We start from the raw sequence: 16,426 nt of genomic DNA on the forward strand, positions 1-16,426 counted from the left end.
GGGAAACAGGCAAGCTTCATCTTCGGCACAGCCAGCATCCCTGCTCCGCAGCCTTGCTGACCTCCCCTCTCTAACTCCTGAAACACCCAGGCCAACCTTTTCTGAGGAAAGGATCAAATATTTCTGGGACGGTGGACACATTTCTCTTAGAATCACCAGCATTGGAACGTGGTTGCTAGACGCCCAGCCTGTGAGGGCGGCTGCTTGGGGAAGACAGCCCTGAAACCACAATGGGAGCTGGGGCCCTTCTGGCCGGCCCGGGGGGACCAGGGCTGAGTCTCACCAAGCACCAGACTTCCCCTCCCCCTAACAACCAGGTTGGGTCCCCGCGGGCTCCGGGAAAGCGTCAGATTCAATTCCCTGACCTGGAATCTAAGCCGGGGTGGGGGGGGGGACGCCAGGGTCTCGGTCTGTGTCTCCCCTCAACCTCCTACTTTTCCACCATCAGGAGGAGGGTGAGAATGCAGGGGAAAGGACCACCGGACTGTGTGCAGATGACTAAGGTCCAAACAAGAGGCTTCCTTTGGACCAAGAGGATGACACCGACCACAAGCCAAAAGGTGCTTCAGGCCGCAGGCCCCAGGGCCGCCCCTGCGAATGCGCGTCTTCTGGTCTGTTTTGCGAGCGCTCTTCGCTGGCCTCCTTGGGGGAGCCTGTGTCCTCCGGCGGAGCACCTGTCCGGGTGCTGGGATGGGCGAGGGCTCCCCGGGCGTTCTCCAGGGGCCAGGCGTCGCTGGGGGCCCCGGCGCCGGCGCCGGCGGCCGTGGAGCGGGGTGTGGAGCAGCTGCTCTCAGGGCTCCCTCCCCGCGCGCTCGGGCCGGGTGCTTCGGAGGCTCAGCCGCGAGCAGAGGCTCGAAGAGCCGCAGTTCAGCCCCGGCCGGAGTCCGCGCCCGCCTCCAGGGGCTGCCCCCGCGCGGGCCCCGTGAGTGCCGCGAGCCCGCGTGGCGGAGCCGCCCGGAGGTGGTCCCGGCCGGCGGGCAGCAGGTGGGGCGGCTCGGCCCGGCCCGGCCGTGTTTACCTGGCTCGCAGGAAGCCCGGGGGCCGGGGGAGGGGCGGCGGGCGCGCCCGGCGCTCGGAGCCGCCGCCGTCAGTCGTCGCCGCGCGCCAGCGAGGACGAGCCTGCCGCCCCGGCGGCCCGCGTCCCCGACCCGGAAGGCGGCGCCGGCGCCCCGGGACCCCGCGCGCTTGGGGCCCGGGCGGCGAGGAGGCGGCCTGGACCCCGCGGCGCCCTCGGCCTGGGAGCGGCGAGCGCAGCGCGGTGGGTGACCCTCGCCGGGGGCGGGAGGGCCCCTTTGCGCCCTCGGAGCGGGGACCGCGGGGACCCGGGCGCGGGGCTCCCCCGGGCGGCGGCGCAGGTGGCGGCAGGTGGCAGCCGGGCTGCCGCCCTGCGAGGGGTGGGCGCGGGTGTAGACGCCGATCCAGAGCGGCGGGGCTGTCCCCAACGGGTGTCCAGGTGTGGGCTCGGCCGGGCCCGGCGGCCGGGGTCGCGGGCAGAGCGTGGGAGGGGGTGAGGGTAGAGTTTCGGGTGAGAGGTGACAGAGGTCAAGGAGGCCGCCCCGGGCGGGCTGGGAACGCGCGCTGGTGGCGAGCTTTCGGGCAGGCGGGGGTCCCCACCAGCCTAAAGTGCTTCTTAATGACACACCTGGAGCCGAGCGGACGACTCCTGCCGTTCCCCCCCCCCCTCCCCACGAGACGAAAACCAGTTTCCTTTTGAGCGCCGAGGGCGGCGACAGGAGACTCTCCGGGCTTCCGCCTTCCGGGGGCCCGTCCCGGCTCGGGCCGCGCCGCCTGCGCCCACCTGCGCGCCTGGCGCCCCCGGGCGCGAAGCCCCCTGGGCCTGGCGCCGGGTTGGGTGGCCCTTAGGGTGCCCTGTGATCTGCACGATTCCCTGACATTCAGTGGCTCTGGGTCCTTTGGGCTGCTGGTGGCACTGCCTCGTTTCTTTTAGCGTCTCCTTTCACCTCGTTTCAGAAGGCAGAGTGGGGTTGGGAAAAACGTTTGCGTTTCTTTGGTGATCTCAGTAGGAGTCTGGCAGGAAATTGGCGCTTTCTGGTTCCTGGTTCTCTGTTTTCCAAATGCTACAACGTGAGAATCGACAACGCCTGTTCAGTTTGCCTCTGCAGCCGTGGAAGGCACGGGCCACAGCCGGGATGTGCTGGGAGAGGTGTAAACACGGTGCAGGGGGGCCGCTGGCCGTTCTGGCCACGGATACCCACACCTGGCCTAGAAAGAGAGATTTTCAGAGGGAGGGAACTCTAGGGTGCGTCCTATTTAAGACCTGTGGGTTTTGGAGAAGACTTTAGCCCCCCAGCTCAGGGAGATAGTTTACAGAGTGGCCCGCAAGTCTGGGACGCCCCTGAATCAGGCTCAGTCCTGGCCGGACCACCTCTGAGTGCTGGGGGCCTCCTGGGACGTGGTGACCCAGGTGCAGAGCCAGCGGGAGCCTGGGACAGAGAAGCTCTTCAGGGAGGGATGGGCCCAAAGGACCAGCAAGTGGGCCGCAGCCTCACAGCTGTGTTTCTCCCAACCCAGGAGAAGTGCCCATCAGTCGTCGTATTTTTTTTTAAGTGGGATAAACCAAAACCTGAAGGGAGGGAATCCAGTTCAAAATTATTTTAAAGTGTTGGCTAACAGTCACTCCCAACGGTTTAACTGTTCTGAAATGACTCCCTTTATTAACTCAGGGTTAAACAAAAGCTGTTTGGTTCAAATCCACTTTAGAAACCTTTTGTTGTTTGACTTTTAGTTTCTCTTTAGATTCTTTAAAAATTTGACACAGTATCAGCCACCGTCTCTGTGCCTTTTCCACCCAGGTGTCCAGGTAGCATTTTTGACCACTTACAAATTGCCAGGCTGTCTTCTTAGAGCAATATATCACCTCACTGATAGGCAGCATGCCCTGGGATACCCTCATTTGATATAACTACCCTATCAGTACCCTCATTTTTACTGACTAGGAAACCAAGGCATGGAGACACCCAGGGCGCCCAGGACTCAGTTCTGGGAACCTGCCACCAGCCCTTTGTTGCTGCCCTGCAGGGCAAGTAGGACGCCTTGCAAAACCCACAGGGCTACCTTCCACTTCTCTGTCTGTTAAAATTCCACGCTAATGAGCGGCCACGCCCAACAAAATATGCTTCCTCTTCAGGATGATTGGCCTCGAAGGCCGCTGTCAGGTCTCTGTTAGTCATCTTTTCCTTCACTTCCTCAGTAAAGTTGACAGTAAAGAAGGAAAGACGGTTCTCTAATTCCTCAGTACGCTTTTTAGTAAGTAGTCATTAAGCAGTAAGACACTTCTATTGGTCCGTTAGAGCCACTGAAGGAAGCTTAAATCAGCCTGAGTTTGGGGCCCCAGGAGGTGAGTTTAATTAATTAATTTATTTATGGCTGTGTTGGGTCTTCGTTTCTGTGCGAGGGCTTTCTCTACTTGTGGCAAGCGGGGGCCAGTCTTCATCGCAGTGCACGGGCCTCTCACTGTCGTGGCCTCTCTTGTTGCGGAGCACAGGCTCCAGACGCGCGGGCTCAGTAGTTGTGGCTCACGGGCCCAGTTGCTCCGCGGCATGTGGGATCTTCCCAGACCAGGGCTCGAACCCGTGTCCCTGCATTGGCAGGCAGATTCTCAACCACTGCACCACCAGGGAAGCCCCAGGAGGTGAGTTTAAAGCAACAGTAATTATACACAGGGAGACCCTGGTGGTCCCACTCAGCAGAGATGAGCCGAATTCAAACTCCACCTAAACGTGTAGCCGTTAGGCTTCAGCCAGAGAAACGGAATCAATGGGAGAGGCACATGAGTGACTTATCGCAAGGAGTTGGGGCTGGAGACGCCGACCAGACAGGAGGCTGGAGCTCTCAGGCGTGAGCTGAGGCCACATCCAGAGGTCACGCTGCAACCAGGAATAGGCAACAGTGCATATTCTGAAGCTTTTAGCAATGTCTCAGAGTCAGTAATTGCTAAAAATTCATAAATATGGATCTGGACTCTGTGAACACCACTGAGTAAGTGTGAGGCTCTATTATTAAAAAAAATAGATGGATGCCTGGAGAACGAGGATAAACAGACTTAGGTGAGGTATCTGGAATGTATCAAACATTCTAAAATTCAGCAATATAAAACAAACTGCCCAATAGAAAAAGATGTGACTGAACAGTCTGGCCTAGAGGAGAAAACCCAGACGGGCTAGTAAAATACGAAAAGGTGTTCAACCCACTAGTTCTCAGGGAATCAAAAATCACATCAATGGGATCATTTTTCATATCCATCATACTGGTAAAAATTTTAAATTCTGACTATACCAAGTATTGAGGAAGATGTAGAGAAGTGAGAACTCACATTATTGTGAGTAGGAGTGTAAATAAAAACAGACACTTTAGAGAAGAATCCGGAAAAGCTGATGACGGACATTCCCTATGACCTCGTGATTTCACTCCGAAGTTCACCCTCTAGGGAGAACCTGGTCTGAGTGCATAGGGCACATACAAAGGTTGCTCATGGAAGCGATTTTTTAAAACTTTTTGTTTTGAGATAATTGTAGATTCACATGCAATTGTGAGAAATAATAGAGAGAGATCCATATATGCTTCATAACATCTTGCAAAACTATAGACAATATCACATCCAGGAGATTAACATTGGTACAATCCATCAGCTGTGTTGAGATGTCAGATTTCGCTAGTTTACGTGTGTGTGTCTGTGTGTAGTTCTCTGTAATTTTATCACACATGTACAATCGTGTGACCACCCACCTCAGGTAGGACAGCTCCATCACAAATTCCCTAGGGCTGCCCTTTATGGCCACAGCCAACTTCCCCCTTCCCCCTCCCTATGCCCTTGGCAACCACTAATCTGTTCCCCATTTTCTGTAATTTCATCATTTCGAGAATGCTATTTAAGTAGAGTCATGCAACCTTTTTTGATTGGCTTTTTTCACTGACTGCAATTCTCTTGAGATCTCTCCAAGTCGTTGAGTGTACTGATAGCTTGTTCTTTTTTTGTTGATGAGTAGTATTCCGAGGAATGGGTGCCCACCCCGCTCCCGTAGTTGTTTGGTTTTAAGCATTTGCCCTTTGACGGTTTCCAGTTTGGGGCTATTTGAGTAAAGCTGCTATGATCGTCCATGTACAGGTTTTTGTGTGAACACAGTTTTCATTTCTCTGGGATAAATGCCCAAGCAAGAGTGCCATTGCTGAGTCAAATAGCAAACACGTATTCCATTTCATAAGAAACTGCCCTCCTCTTTTCCAGAATGGCTGCACCGTTTTACATCCTACCAGCCAGGTGTGAGTGATGCAGGATCTCCACGACAGCCTTTGGCACTGTCACTATTTTTTATTTGCGCCTCTAACAGGTGTGCGGCGATACTTCACCGTGATTTTAGTCTGCGTTTCCCTCACAGATAATGATGCCAGTAGTCTTTCCATGTGTGCGTCTGCCATCTGCACGTCCTCTCAACTAGCAGCTTGTTCTCGTCTTTGCCCTTTTTCTGTTTGGGTTGTTCGGTCACGTTAGTTCCTTGTATGTTCTAAATACGGCTCCTAGTTTTGGTTTGCAGTTATTCTGTCAGTTTAGCTTGACTTCATCCTCTCCACAGAGTCTTTTGCAGGAAGAAAGTTTTTCATTTCGATGAGATCCAGTTTATTAATTTTCTCCTTTTATGAATTGTGATTTGGGTGTGAAATGCAAGAACCCGTCACCTAGCCTGAGTCTGGAAGATTTTCTCCTTTTTTTTCCCCTACAGTTTTATAGTTCTGCATTTTACACTGAAGTCTGTTGTCCATTTCCAGTTAATTTTGTATAAGGAGTGAGGTTTAGGTGGAGGGTTTTGGTTTGGTTTGGTTTTTTTTTCCTACCTAGGAGTGTCGAATTGCTCCAGGACTGTTTGTTGAAAAGATGATCCTTCCTCCATAGAATTGCTTTTGCATCTTTGTCAAAAATCGTGTCCCCATGTTTGTGTGGGTCTGTTTCTGGTTTCCCTGATCTGTGCCCTTGATCGGGGTGTCTGTTGCTGCACCAGGACCACACTCTGCTGATTTCTGCGGCTGGAGGGTGAACCTTACCATCAGGTAGCGTGAGTCCTTCTCCTTCTTTCTTTATCAAAATCCTGTTAGCTGTGCTGGCTTCTGCACCGTTCCATACGTTTTAGAATAAGCTTGTTTGTGTCTACAAAACCCTTGGTGGAATTTTCATAGGAATTTCATCAAATCTATAGATGGACTTGGGGAGAATTAACAGTTTTACCGTGTGGAGTCTTCCACGCTGTGATCACAGGTTGTCTCTGTTTATTTAGATGTGCTTTTGTTTCCTTCATCACTGTTTTGTAATTTTCAGCATATGGATTCTGAATCCGTGGGGTTTTTTTTAAGAGTATACCTAAGTATTTCTCTTTTTTTGAGTTATTTTTAAACAGTGTCATGTTTTTAACTTCAGTTTCTACATGTGTGTTGTTAGTTTACACAAATGTGGATGATTTTTGTGTGCTGACCTTGTGTCCTGCGACCTTGCCTAACTCCCTCACTAAGCCTAGATTTTGGGGGTAGATTCCTTGTGATATCCATGCAGACTGTCATGTTACCTGTAAATGGGAAAGTGTTATTGCTTCCTTTCCAATCTCTATCCTTTATAATTTCTTTTTCTTGTTGTGTTGCACTGGAACTTCCAGGGCTCTGTTGCATAAGAGTTGCAGGAGTGGACATCCTTGCCTTGTTCCTGATCAAAGGGGTAAAGCATTCACTTTTTCACCACTAAATATGATGTAGCTATCGGGTTTTTGTAGAAGTTCCTCATGACATTGAGGTAGTTCCCCTCTATTCCTAACTTGCTGAGAGGTTTTGTCATGAATGGGTGTTGGATTTTGTCAAATATTCTTTCAGTCAGTTGACAGGCTCCCGTGATTTTTCCTCTTTAACCTGTTAGTATGATGGATTATATTGATTAATGTTCAAGTCGGTGTTGAACCACCCTTGTATGTCTGAAATAAATTCCACTTGGTCATGTGTATAATTTTTTTATATGTTGCTGGATTCACTTTGCTAGTATTTTGTTGAGGATTTTTGCTTCTAAGTTCATGAGAGAGATTGGTCTGTGGTTTTCATTCTTTGTACAGTCTTTGCTGGTTTTGATATCAGGGTAATATGAGCCCCATAAATATGAGCTGGGAAGTGCTCCCTCCTGTTCTAATTTCTGAAAGGGTTTATGTAAAAATGACATTAATTCTTCTTTAAATGTTTGGTAGAAATTTCCAGTGAAACCATCTGGGGCTGGAGATTTCTTTGGAAATCTTTGGAGGGGCATTTTCTAATTACACATACAGTTTCATTAATAGTTGTAAGATTATTCAAGTTATATATTTCATCTTGGTTGAATTTTGGTAGTTTGTGGGTTTTGAAGAATTGGTTCATTTCTTGTAAACTGTAGAATTTATGAGTGTACTGTTGTTCACAGAATCCTTTATTATCCTTGTAATGCCACAGGATCTGTAGCGATATCCCTAGTTTTATTCCTGATAGTGATGATTTCTGTCTTCTCTCCTTTTATGTGAGAATCTTGCTAGAGCATGATCCATTTTATTGATTTTTTTTTCAAAGAACTAGCTCTTTGTTTAATTGATTTTTCTCTATTGTTTTCCTGTTTTTGGTTTCATTGGTTTCTGTTCTTATCTTTACTATTTCCTTCCTTCTACTTTCTTTGGATATATTTAGGTTTTTTTGTTTGGTTTGGTTTTCTAGTTTCGTCAGTTAGAACTTAGCTTATTGATTTGAGTACCTTTTCTGTTTTCAATGTCAGCATTTTAGTCCTATAAATTTCCCTCTCAGCACTATTTTAGCTGTGCCCACGTATTTTTTTCAAATGGTTTAAATGTTTATTGAATCGAGATTTTGTGTGTCCAAGATCAGGTCAAAAAGTGAACAAAATGTGGAAAGGGTTGGCCGGTTGATGGCTCCCAGAAAGAGAGCTGAGGTTCAAGGTGTAGCTCTGCCAGGCTCCGTGCGGTGTTGGGTCAGGTCTCAATACAGGTCAAAATCAAAGCAATAGCATTGAATGGAAAGCAGCCAAGTTACAGATGAATAAATACAGTATCATTCTATTTATTGAAAAATTTTAAATACACAAAAGAACACACTACCTGTTGTGATCACACAGAGATGAAGTAAATACAGAAACCATGCAAATTGGGCTATCCATCAACCTCAGGAAGCTGCCTACCTGTGTCTAGGGAAGGATGGGTTTGTATGAAGGGAAGGGAATTTGTTTTATTTCTGAAACATTTTGAGATTTTAGACAAAGAAAGGAATGTGTCACTTTTTTTGAGGGAAAAGGTAAGCCAGCTGTGTATTTTTTTCTGTACCTTTTGTTTGTAATAATTAATCACTTATGTTAACAATAAAGAAGCCAATGCCAAGTTTGGGGGGATGACACTAAAGAAGATGAAATGATGGAAAAGCTGGGAAGATTAATAGCCTCAAAGAAGAACCTGGAAGTAGGTTGGGGTGAAGTTACTAAAATTAGGTAAAAGCAAGAGCAAAGAAAAAGAGAGTTGGGGAACTTCCCTTGTCCCCATTATCATTTGTAAACGGGGTACAAACAAGGAAAACTAGAAGTGGAGTTAAGTAGGGTGATCTTAGAAGAAAGGCTGTGCCCTGTGAACCAGCCAAGGGCTGAGATTTCGGGGGGCAGGGGGGGGAAGGTGGGCGCCCCACCTGGCCTCCACTCAGCCTGTGAATTCAACTTGCGATCCGCTGTCTTTCTTTTAAGAACCATTTACATCTGCGTAAACATGAAGGACGTGAGGGGGAACTAGCGCATTGGGACCCAGCTGGTTTTCCTTCTTTGCTGCCTGAATTTTTCCTGAGTCCCTCATGTGCATAAGTTTGGCCTCTAAGTACCGTCCAGCATGTTTTAAATAGAGGTCAGCCAACCAGGGCCTCCCTTCTCGCTCCTCCTCCCGGTGGGAGAGCTGGCCCTGGACGCGTCCGCAAGTCCGCAGGTCCCCCTCCCATGGGCACCGGACCACCTCCCCGGCCCAGGGGGCCTCTGCTCCCTTCCACTCACCCCCTCCAGACCCGCCGTGTCGGCACCAATGTCTGCGGGCCAGCGACTGGTCTACAGGGGCCACTGGCCACAGGCAAGTGCAAGGACGCTGAGGTGGCCGAGGAAAGGTCTGTAACTGATTTCCTGTAGAATTATTTCACTTTCTTTAAGAGTGAGGGGATTAACATTCAGCTGACCCTTTTTCCAAGATAAGAGAAGGAAAATGAGGTTTTATTCACAGTAAGTGATTAACCAAATTTCATGCTTTGTTCTATATTAGAGACTAATACACAGAGCGTGGAAAGACGGGTCCCAGAGGCAGCTGAGGGCCTGGAAGGTGGTCACCCCGACACACTCACACTCACACACACACCCCACGTGCTCATGGCTGGAGTCCACACGTGGCGGCTGGTGTGGGGTTGGCAGCCCTGCATGTTAGGGCAGCATCTTGTACAGTAAGAACTACCCCTCCTTCGCCGAATGTAATTATGCCTGAGGTTTAATCCTCTGAACTTCTCAACCCAAGAGTTTATTTCCATGTGATATCTGTTGTTTCAAACATGCATATATATATATGTATATAATGACGTATCTAAAACCCACTAAGAAGCCTAACTAATCTCTCCCACCACTCAGACAGACTTATTTTCTTTCTTTCTCTTTTTATGGTTTTCAGTTTCTTTCTTTTTTTTAAATTGAAGTAGAGTTGATTTACAGTGTTGTGTTAGTTTCTGGTGTACAGCAAAGTGATTCAGTTATACATATATAGACATATTCTTTTTCAGATTCTTTTCCCTTATAGGTTATTAAAAAATATTGAGTAGAGTTCCCTGTGCTGCACAGTAGGGCCTTGTTGTTTACCTATTTTAGATACAGTCGTGTATATCTACTCGTCCTAAACTCCTAATTTATCTCCCCACCCTCTTTCCCCTTTGGTAACCGTAAGTTTGTTTTCTGTCTGTGAGTCTGTTTCCAGACAGACTCATTTTCTAAAAGGACACAGAATAAATGCAGTGATGATGTCTGGACAAGCCCTGTCAGCATCCTGGGGTGAGATGGTCTGCCCAGAAGGTGGAGGCCCTCCTGCCCCAGCTGGGGAGCCAGGTCAGGTCTGTTCGCCAGCAACCCTCTGAATCGAATCGAACGACATCCTCACCCTGTTGCAGGCGAGGAAACGCGAGTGCTCAGCGCTCAGCAGATCTGGGGGGTCGTGTGAAGCCCAGGGCGTCCTCTGCTCTGTCCAGCGACATGTGTGACGCCCAGCGATGCTCACCCTGTGCTCCTGAGCTCTCAGAGCACATTTCCAAATCCAGTCGTCCCTACACCTGTGTCAGACTGCACTGTCTCAAGTCAGTGTCCCACGGCTGGGAGGGGCGTTGGGCCCCAGCCAGCCCCAGGCCTTGTCCCCAAGCTGGTCACGAGTGCTGGGGACCAATCAGAAACCAGGCGCTTTTTTTTATTATTATTAATTTTTTTATTTTTGGCTGCACTGAGTCTTTGTTGCTGCATGCAGGCTTTCTCTAGTTGCGGCAAGCGGGGGCTACTCTTTGTTGCGGTGCATGGGCTTCTCATTGCGGTGGCTTCTCTTGTTGCAGAGCATGGGCTCTAGGTGCCGGGCTTCAGTAGTTGTGGCACGCGGGCTCAGTAGTTGTGGCTCGCGGGCTCTAGGTGCGCAGGCTCAGTAGTTGTGGCGCACAGGCTTCGTTGCTCCGCGGCATGTGGGATCTTCCCGGACCAGGGCTCGAACCTGTGTCCCCTGCATTGGCAGGCGGATTCTTAACCACTGCGCCACCAGGGAAGCCCAGGGGCTTTTGTTTTAAAACGAGCTCCTTTTTAAAGGAAAGAATTGGTATGAAAAGATGCAAGAACGGCGTTTCTCTTAGTGGTGATGTGATGCCGCACATCAAAACTGATGCTGGTTTTGAAAAGGGGTCAGTGGCTGATAGCTGGTGACGAGGGGGGTGACGCCCTCCAGAGTGTGAGGGAGCTTCTCCGAGGCCCAAAACCGCAGCTTTTTACAGGAAATGAGTTTCTGCTCAGAGCCCCTTGGCAGTTGTTCCCCTTGGTATGTGTTGTAAATTTTGAAATGCAAAAAGAGTTGCAAGAGCCATTCAGTATGTTTTACTGAACACACTGGTTTTTAACATCATGCTGATTCTGATTACATAGTAATTAGGCTTGGGTTTGGTTTATACCTCCCCACTGTTATAACCATCTAGAAAACAGAGACTGGTGTTGATGCTTCTTCTGAAAGTGAGTTGACTTGGTTGCATTTTACATCAGGTTTTGCTTTGATCGGTGGCCAACATTCAGTGCTGACCACCCTGACGGCAGCTCTGAGTGACCCCCAGGGAGTGCCAGGCCATGCCCTGCGCCCTGCAGGCGACATCTGAGTGCTGAGGGTTCCGCGGCAGCCCAGGGTCCCAGCTGGTGAGGGCGGCAGCTCAGCTCGGGGGCCCCCGCGGTCTGCCCGGCCCCATGACCAGCAGCTCCCCGGCTGGAGTGAGACTTCCTATGAGTCATGGCTGGAAAGGCAGGCAGAGCCACTAGGGTGACACGCCTCACTGTCATTTGGTTTTCTGAAATGTTTATTTCAGAGAGTGACTCCTGCAGTCAGATTTCCCTTTGTTTCATGGGACCTGGGGGCAGGAGGGTGGAAGCAGGTGAGGGTTTGAATTTTGTCAGAGGGTGGGGAGCCTGGTGGCCCCATCCTCGATGTTTTGAGTAAAGAGAGGGCTTGTGCTGGCCTTGGTCACCACTGATAGCAGCGCCCACAAGTGTCGGCCCCGCCTTTCGGGGTGTCAGGCGACAGAGGATCTCCCCCCAGGCTACATCCGACCCGCCCCTGCAGTTAGCAGCCTCTGTCGCCGCAGCCCTGCGGGCAGGAGCAAAACGCCAGGTGCAAGAACGTTCCTCCAGTAAAGATGGGCAGATGCACGGCCTCGCCTACACCAGCCGCCAGACTAACCAGAGAGGAAGGAAAGCTCAGGTGGCGCTCACCTCCATCCAGAGTCTGATCGGATACCTGCCTGAGTCAATGTAGACGGCTGCAGGGCAGGGATTGGCTGGGGGGCAGGATACCCAGCGCCCCAGCAAAGTGTCTGCCGTGGCCAGCGCCTGGCTCCAAGCCTTCCACGGGGCTCTGGACTAGGATGACGCCTAACGATCCCCCGGTGGTCTGCCAGCCACCTGCATGCATGTTGTCCAGAACTCTCATTAAATGCAGAGTCCTAGGCCCGGGGCTCTGGACACCACCCCACAATCTCGGGGCCCAGGCCCACGAATGTGTAATCTACTGAGCTCCAAGTGATGAGGACCACTGCTCAGAGAAAGACAGAAATGGGTGAGGAGTGCCCAACGTGTGTCTTGGTGACACAGATTTACCTGAATGTACCTGCACGTGCTTGCAAACGTCCACTTTAACACGATCAAGAAATTATACTTCACTGATAAACTGACTTTATGTTTGAAGAATGACTCATGGAAAATAACGTTCTATACTGATGATATGTTCTTATTTTTTTATTATTTTTATTTTTTAATTAATTAATTTTTATGTTTGGCTGCATTGGGTCTTCGTTGCTGCGCGCGGGCTTTCTCTAGTTGCGGCGAGCGGGGGCTACTCTTCATTGCAGTGCGCGGTCTTCTCATTGCGGTGGCTTCTCTTGTTGAGGAGCATGGGCTCTAGGCGCGTGGACTTCAGTAGTTGTGGCTCACGGGCTCTAGAGCGCAGGCTCAGTAGTTGTGGCTCACGGGCTTAGTTGCTCCGCAGCATGTGGGATCTTCCCGGATCAGGGCTCGAACCCGTGTCCCCTCCATTTGGCAGGCGGATTTTTTTTTAAACATCTTTATTGGAGTATAATTGCTTTACAATGGTGTGTTAGTTTCTGCTGTATAACAAAGTGAATCAGCTATATGTATACGTATATCCCCATATCCCCTCCCTCTTGCGTCTCCCTCCCACCCTCCCTATCCCACCCCTCTAGGTGGTCACAAAGTACCCAGCTGATCTCCCTGTACTATGCAGCTGCTTCCCACTAGCTATCTGTTTTACGTTTGGTAGTGTATATATGTCCATGCCACTCTCTCACTTCCTCCCAGCTTACCCTTCCCCCTCCCTGTGTCCTCAAGTCCATTCTCTACATCTGCGTCTTTATTCCTGTCCTGCCCCTAGGTTCTTCAGAACCTTTTTTTTTTTTTTAAGATCCCATGTATATGTGTTAGCATACGGTATTTGTTTTTCTCTTTCTGACTTACTTCACTCTGTATTATCGTTTGTTTTTGATACTCCATTTAGAGGATGACATTCTCTTTCCTGCCTGTGAGCGCTAGCGTATCTGACAAGGAATATTTAGGGATATGCATCGTCTCCATCCTGGTTTCTTGGTTAGTTGGAACCTAACATTTTTGCTAAACTTGCTTTGAAAGCAAAAAATACAGAGCTGTGTGGCAGGCTTCCCAAATAGAGGAAACGCACAATTGATTCTTTAAAATTCTCTCATTCTCTAGGATGGGCAGAGGGCCATACCGTGCCTTTCCAATGCACCCACATAAAACAGACGCGTCTGGGGCCCTGAAAGTGCTGCAGAGTATTATTAGGGAGCTCAGGGATCCACAGATACGTTTCCCAAGGCCCAACATTAGCTGAACACACTGCAAGATGTATAAACAAAACTCAGGTTTCCCGATGAGGGGGCTGTGCTGGCAGAGGGGAGGGGACTCAGTAGCTGCTTCTAATCCCCCCAGCAGCCCCGTGCCTCCCCTGTGGCCTGTCTGGGAATTCTCTGGGCTCTTCCCGGAATTCCTGGCTGGGGTTAGGGTTAGGATGGACGGCTCCTTCAGGGCTGTTCCCTCACCCTGTTTCCAGGATGCCCACCTTCCCCACATGGCTTTTCACAGCAGTAGCTCTGTTCTCTGGTTCTGATCACGTTGAGTTTATAAGGGGTTAAATGTTCCGGGACAGGTAAATAAGTCTTCCTCGCCTCACGTCATCTGCGTGGTGCTCAGGGGTGGTGTTTGTTGCATCCCCAGATGGCTGCTTCCACTGACCCTAATCATCACCATCCAGCTGACGCACAGGAGAGTCTCAATTTTGCCGAAGTCATTTGCCCAAGTCTGTTCTTCAGCAACCAGGAGAACATGGGACATGATTTATTCAGCTCGCTGTGTTGCCTTACAAGACCAGATAAAGCAGGAACTTAATAAAATAAACAAAAATGACTCTCATATTTTAGGAGCTAGGTTTCTCTTGGTGTGGTAGGAGGGCAGGGTGTGCTTTGGTTCTTTTTATTCTGGTTCTTTCGGATGTCTGAAAACGTGATAGCCTTGGGCTAGCTGAGACCAGGGATTTATGAAGTGGAATCCCCAGCTGCCGTTGTCTTCCTAGAAATAGAAAGAGGCTAAATTATATTTCAGAGTCAGGCCTAATGCATCTCTACCTTCGATGCATCATTTTATACAGCTCTAGGGAAGGTGCTGTCCCTTTTAAAAGGCAGACAATGATTCTTTTATTCCGTCATTATCTCTGTATGTCAAGGCTTATTTTTGAAGAGAGAAGGCTTTAAACCAGATATTAAAAGCTAGCCTGGGATTTCCTTGGCGGTCCAGTGGTTAAGACTCCGCCCTTCCACTTCAAGGAGCCTGAGTTTGTTCCCTGGTTGGGGAACTAAGATCCCTCATGCTGTGTGGCTCAGCAAAAAAAAAAAAAAAAAAAAAAAAAGCTAGCCTTATTCATTTCAGACGTTGTTTGGAAATTGTTATGTGAAAGGAAGGAGGGCACAGAGGTGCTGACCTGGCAGACAGCCTTTCTGAAAAGGCAGTGAAATGTCGTGTTTAAAGCCACATTTCGTAATAGTCCTAACACTATTTACACAGATATTTTTTACATAGGATTAGCAACACCAAAATAAAATGTGGGATAGGAAATTACAGTAAATTTTAATGTGAAGGTAGACTAAAACCTGGACAAATTTTCACACCCTTTTTTTTTTTTAATTTTATTTATTTTTGGCTGCGTTGAGTCTTTGTTGCTGCGCACGGGCTTTCTCTAGTTGCGGCGAGCGGGGGCTACTCTTCGTTGCAGTGCGCAGGCTTCTCATTGCGGTGGCTTCTCTTGTTGCAGAGCACGGGCTCTAGGCACATGGGCTCAGTAGTTGTGGCTCGCAGGCTCTAGAGCGCAGGCTCAGTAGTTGTGGCTCATGGGCTTAGCTGCTCCGCGGCATGTGGGATCTTCCCAGACCAGGGCTCGAACCTGTGTCCCCTGCATTGGCAGGTGGATTCTTAACCACTGCGCCACCAGGGAAGCCCTCACACCCTTTTTTTAAAAACCACATTTGTTCATGAAGGTAGAAAAGGTCCCAGGAGTCATTTCTGTGTGGGCTCATGTGGAACAATCATCACAGAGTCCGAAATCTCTGAGACTTAACTTCATTTGCTTTCATGACTTGTGCTGAAGAAGAGTTTGAAAAATGTGCCCTGGACTCAATCCAGAGTTTGCCCCTGACCTCTTTCCATGGAGCTGCCCTTAGTTACCGTAATGCCCATAATCCAATGGGGCTCTGAAGGGTGGTTCAAATCCCACTATTTCCCTGTCCTTTTCTTAGATTAACCTTCCCAGCCACTCTCTCTGGAGTTTTCTGCACAGAGCTGGTGTGGGTTTCATGACTAATTACAGATGTTCTAGGGTAGGTGATGGAGACCCCGGGGAGGCAGGTATAGAAATGCAGAGAGGAAAGAGGCAGGGGGTGTTCATTCATCCCTCAAAGCAGATGAAGCCCGGACCCAAGTTGGTGCCCGTGGACTTCATGAAAGAAAGAAAACAACACCAGGCTGAGGTCTGTGCACAGCGTGGGCCTGGCTGTCTGTGGAGACCCCGCGCCTGTAGCCTGTCTGCACAGCTAACCTGGCTGGTAACCAGGTAACCGAAAGGCCAGGCGCTGCACCAGATGCTGCCCTGGGTTCAGAGGTTTCTATTCCAACCTTTGGACGCAGCTTGCATCAGAGTGTAATTCGAAATCAGCGCTTTGAAAAGGTATCTAATTCATTAAGAACCGCCCTCCCCCGCTGCCCCAGGCATCTGTGGGTGCCCTGTTTCCACGTATTTTAACTCAGGCTTGTTGTAACTGGTCGCTCATGTGCTGAGCGCAGATCCTTGCTTGTTTGATCACAGGTCTTCCTGCCTTCACTACGGATCCCCTGGCCGCCCGGGGAGGGTCTGCATTTGCCCTTAACGGCGGGTGCCCTTGGGGGGGGCCACGTGCAACGGAGGCTGCTGGTCCAGCCTCCTGAGGGCCGGGTTCTGGTGTCTGGCGCTCGGGCCTCCCACCCTCCTGTCTGCGTGCTGCTCCCCTGGGCTCCCGGCCTTGGAGGCTTCAGCCCAAAGTGAGGGAGGGCGGGGCA

The 16,426-nt window shown here is 49.9% G+C and overlaps 1 protein-coding gene across 3 annotated transcripts in view; it reads left to right on the plus strand.

The window, feature by feature from the left end:
- The first annotated feature begins 383 nt into the window (after positions 1 to 383).
- The window catches only part of MBP (myelin basic protein), a 118,997-nt gene continuing 102,954 nt past the window's right edge, over positions 384 to 16,426 (plus strand). The window contains exon 1 of one of the 3 annotated variants that reach the window (XM_061169307.1): positions 384 to 560. The gene's annotated coding sequence lies outside the window, so the exon portion shown is untranslated. Of the gene's footprint in view, positions 561 to 1,087; positions 1,259 to 16,426 lie in introns of those variants that run through there. The other 2 variants (XM_061169308.1, XM_061169306.1) reach the window with 2 other exon arrangements.

Source organism: Eubalaena glacialis, chromosome 15 (genome assembly GCF_028564815.1).
Source record: "Eubalaena glacialis isolate mEubGla1 chromosome 15, mEubGla1.1.hap2.+ XY, whole genome shotgun sequence".
In the NCBI taxonomy this organism is placed as follows: domain Eukaryota; kingdom Metazoa; phylum Chordata; class Mammalia; order Artiodactyla; family Balaenidae; genus Eubalaena; species Eubalaena glacialis.